Below are 5,041 nucleotides of genomic sequence, written 5' to 3'. Positions count from 1 at the left end.
GTTCCGCGTTCATGAGGCTTGCTCTATGGCTTCAGCAATCATGAAACATGGGTCACAAAAGAATATTATGTTCACTTTGAATTCGCGAAAATAAGCAGCCATTTCCAAGATGAGACAGAGGAACAGGGGGTTCTCCATTTTTGGAGGCACCACTCTGTTCCGCGTTCATGAGGCTTGCTCTATGGCTTCAGCAATCATGAAACATGGGTTACAAAAGAATATTATGTTCACTTTGAATTCGCGAAAATAAGCAGCCATTTCCAAGATGAGACAGAGGAACAGGGGGTTCTCCATTTTTGGAGGCACCACTCTGTTCCGCGTTCATGAGGCTTGCTCTATGGCTTCAGCAATCATGAAACATGGGTTACAAAAGAATATTATGTTCACTTTGAATTCGCGAAAATAAGCAGCCATTTCCAAGATGAGACAGAGGAACAGGGGGTTCTCCATTTTTGGAGGCACCACTCTGTTCCGCGTTCATGAGGCTTGCTCTATGGCTTCAGCAATCATGAAACATGGGTCACAAAAGAATATTATGTTCACTTTGAATTCGCGAAAATAAGCAGCCATTTCCAAGATGAGACAGAGGAACAGGGGGTTCTCCATTTTTGGAGGCACCACTCTGTTCCGCGTTTATGAGGCTTGCTCTATGGCTTCAGCAATCATGAAACATGGGTCACAAAAGAATATTATGTTCACTTTGAATTCGCGAAAATAAGCAGCCATTTCCAAGATGAGACAGAGGAACAGGGGGTTCTCCATTTTTGGAGGCACCACTCTGTTCCGCGTTTATGAGGCTTGCTCTATGGCTTCAGCAATCATGAAACATGGGTCACAAAATAATATTATGTTCACTTTGAATTCGCGAAAATAAGCAGCCATTTCCAAGATGAGACAGAGGAACAGGGGGTTCTCCATTTTTGGAGGCACCACTCTGTTCCGCGTTCATGAGGCTTGCTCTATGGCTTCAGCAATCATGAAACATGGGTCACAAAAGAATATTATGTTCACTTTGAATTCGCGAAAATAAGCAGCCATTTCCAAGATGAGACAGAGGAACAGGGGGTTCTCCATTTTTGGAGGCACCACTCTGTTCCGCGTTCATGAGGCTTGCTCTATGGCTTCAGCAATCATGAAACATGGGTCACAAAAGAATATTATGTTCACTTTGAATTCGCGAAAATAAGCAGCCATTTCCAAGATGAGACAGAGGAACAGGGGGTTCTCCATTTTTGGAGGCACCACTCTGTTCCGCGTTCATGAGGCTTGCTCTATGGCTTCAGCAATCATGAAACATGGGTCACAAAAGAATATTATGTTCACTTTGAATTCGCGAAAATAAGCAGCCATTTCCAAGATGAGACAGAGGAACAGGGGGTTCTCCATTTTTGGAGGCACCACTCTGTTCCGCGTTCATGAGGCTTGCTCTATGGCTTCAGCAATCATGAAACATGGGTCACAAAAGAATATTATGTTCACTTTGAATTCGCGAAAATAAGCAGCCATTTCCAAGATGAGACAGAGGAACAGGGGGTTCTCCATTTTTGGAGGCACCACTCTGTTCCGCGTTCATGAGGCTTGCTCTATGGCTTCAGCAATCATGAAACATGGGTCACAAAAGAATATTATGTTCACTTTGAATTCGCGAAAATAAGCAGCCATTTCCAAGATGAGACAGAGGAACAGGGGGTTCTCCATTTTTGGAGGCACCACTCTGTTCCGCGTTCATGAGGCTTGCTCTATGGCTTCAGCAATCATGAAACATGGGTCACAAAAGAATATTATGTTCACTTGGAATTCGCGAAAATAAGCAGCCATTTCCAAGATGAGACAGAGGAACAGGGGGTTCTCCATTTTTGGAGGCACCACTCTGTTCCGCGTTCATGAGGCTTGCTCTATGGCTTCAGCAATCATGAAACATGGGTTACAAAAGAATATTATGTTCACTTTGAATTCGCGAAAATAAGCAGCCATTTCCAAGATGAGACAGAGGAACAGGGGGTTCTCCATTTTTGGAGGCACCACTCTGTTCCGCGTTCATGAGGCTTGCTCTATGGCTTCAGCAATCATGAAACATGGGTCACAAAAGAATATTATGTTCACTTTGAATTCGCGAAAATAAGCAGCCATTTCCAAGATGAGACAGAGGAACAGGGGGTTCTCCATTTTTGGAGGCACCACTCTGTTCCGCGTTCATGAGGCTTGCTCTATGGCTTCAGCAATCATGAAACATGGGTTACAAAAGAATATTATGTTCACTTTGAATTCGCGAAAATAAGCAGCCATTTCCAAGATGAGACAGAGGAACAGGGGGTTCTCCATTTTTGGAGGCACCACTCTGTTCCGCGTTCATGAGGCTTGCTCTATGGCTTCAGCAATCATGAAACATGGGTCACAAAAGAATATTATGTTCACTTTGAATTCGCGAAAATAAGCAGCCATTTCCAAGATGAGACAGAGGAACAGGGGGTTCTCCATTTTTGGAGGCACCACTCTGTTCCGCGTTCATGAGGCTTGCTCTATGGCTTCAGCAATCATGAAACATGGGTCACAAAAGAATATTATGTTCACTTTGAATTCGCGAAAATAAGCAGCCATTTCCAAGATGAGACAGAGGAACAGGGGGTTCTCCATTTTTGGAGGCACCACTCTGTTCCGCGTTCATGAGGCTTGCTCTATGGCTTCAGCAATCATGAAACATGGGTTACAAAAGAATATTATGTTCACTTTGAATTCGCGAAAATAAGCAGCCATTTCCAAGATGAGACAGAGGAACAGGGGGTTCTCCATTTTTGGAGGCACCACTCTGTTCCGCGTTCATGAGGCTTGCTCTATGGCTTCAGCAATCATGAAACATGGGTCACAAAAGAATATTATGTTCACTTTGAATTCGCGAAAATAAGCAGCCATTTCCAAGATGAGACAGAGGAACAGGGGGTTCTCCATTTTTGGAGGCACCACTCTGTTCCGCGTTCATGAGGCTTGCTCTATGGCTTCAGCAATCATGAAACATGGGTCACAAAAGAATATTATGTTCACTTTGAATTCGCGAAAATAAGCAGCCATTTCCAAGATGAGACAGAGGAACAGGGGGTTCTCCATTTTTGGAGGCACCACTCTGTTCCGCGTTCATGAGGCTTGCTCTATGGTTTCAGCAATCATGAAACATGGGTCACAAAAGAATATTATGTTCACTTTGAATTCGCGAAAATAAGCAGCCATTTCCAAGATGAGACAGAGGAACAGGGGGTTCTCCATTTTTGGAGGCACCACTCTGTTCCGCGTTCATGAGGCTTGCTCTATGGTTTCAGCAATCATGAAACATGGGTCACAAAAGAATATTATGTTCACTTTGAATTCGCGAAAATAAGCAGCCATTTCCAAGATGAGACAGAGGAACAGGGGGTTCTCCATTTTTGGAGGCACCACTCTGTTCCGCGTTCATGAGGCTTGCTCTATGGTTTCAGCAATCATGAAACATGGGTCACAAAAGAATATTATGTTCACTTTGAATTCGCGAAAATAAGCAGCCATTTCCAAGATGAGACAGAGGAACAGGGGGTTCTCCATTTTTGGAGGCACCACTCTGTTCCGCGTTCATGAGGCTTGCTCTATGGCTTCAGCAATCATGAAACATGGGTTACAAAAGAATATTATGTTCACTTTGAATTCGCGAAAATAAGCAGCCATTTCCAAGATGAGACAGAGGAACAGGGGGTTCTCCATTTTTGGAGGCACCACTCTGTTCCGCGTTCATGAGGCTTGCTCTATGGCTTCAGCAATCATGAAACATGGGTCACAAAAGAATATTATGTTCACTTTGAATTCGCGAAAATAAGCAGCCATTTCCAAGATGAGACAGAGGAACAGGGGGTTCTCCATTTTTGGAGGCACCACTCTGTTCCGCGTTCATGAGGCTTGCTCTATGGCTTCAGCAATCATGAAACATGGGTTACAAAAGAATATTATGTTCACTTTGAATTCGCGAAAATAAGCAGCCATTTCCAAGATGAGACAGAGGAACAGGGGGTTCTCCATTTTTGGAGGCACCACTCTGTTCCGCGTTCATGAGGCTTGCTCTATGGCTTCAGCAATCATGAAACATGGGTCACAAAAGAATATTATGTTCACTTTGAATTCGCGAAAATAAGCAGCCATTTCCAAGATGAGACAGAGGAACAGGGGGTTCTCCATTTTTGGAGGCACCACTCTGTTCCGCGTTCATGAGGCTTGCTCTATGGCTTCAGCAATCATGAAACATGGGTCACAAAAGAATATTATGTTCACTTTGAATTCGCGAAAATAAGCAGCCATTTCCAAGATGAGACAGAGGAACAGGGGGTTCTCCATTTTTGGAGGCACCACTCTGTTCCGCGTTCATGAGGCTTGCTCTATGGCTTCAGCAATCATGAAACATGGGTCACAAAAGAATATTATGTTCACTTTGAATTCGCGAAAATAAGCAGCCATTTCCAAGATGAGACAGAGGAACAGGGGGTTCTCCATTTTTGGAGGCACCACTCTGTTCCGCGTTCATGAGGCTTGCTCTATGGCTTCAGCAATCATGAAACATGGGTCACAAAAGAATATTATGTTCACTTTGAATTCGCGAAAATAAGCAGCCATTTCCAAGATGAGACAGAGGAACAGGGGGTTCTCCATTTTTGGAGGCACCACTCTGTTCCGCGTTCATGAGGCTTGCTCTATGGCTTCAGCAATCATGAAACATGGGTCACAAAAGAATATTATGTTCACTTTGAATTCGCGAAAATAAGCAGCCATTTCCAAGATGAGACAGAGGAACAGGGGGTTCTCCATTTTTGGAGGCACCACTCTGTTCCGCGTTCATGAGGCTTGCTCTATGGCTTCAGCAATCATGAAACATGGGTCACAAAAGAATATTATGTTCACTTTGAATTCGCGAAAATAAGCAGCCATTTCCAAGATGAGACAGAGGAACAGGGGGTTCTCCATTTTTGGAGGCACCACTCTGTTCCGCGTTCATGAGGCTTGCTCTATGGCTTCAGCAATCATGAAACAT

This window comes from Amblyomma americanum, chromosome 2 (assembly GCF_052857255.1).
Source record: "Amblyomma americanum isolate KBUSLIRL-KWMA chromosome 2, ASM5285725v1, whole genome shotgun sequence".
Taxonomy (NCBI): domain Eukaryota; kingdom Metazoa; phylum Arthropoda; class Arachnida; order Ixodida; family Ixodidae; genus Amblyomma; species Amblyomma americanum.
This window is presented reverse-complemented; position numbering follows the sequence as displayed.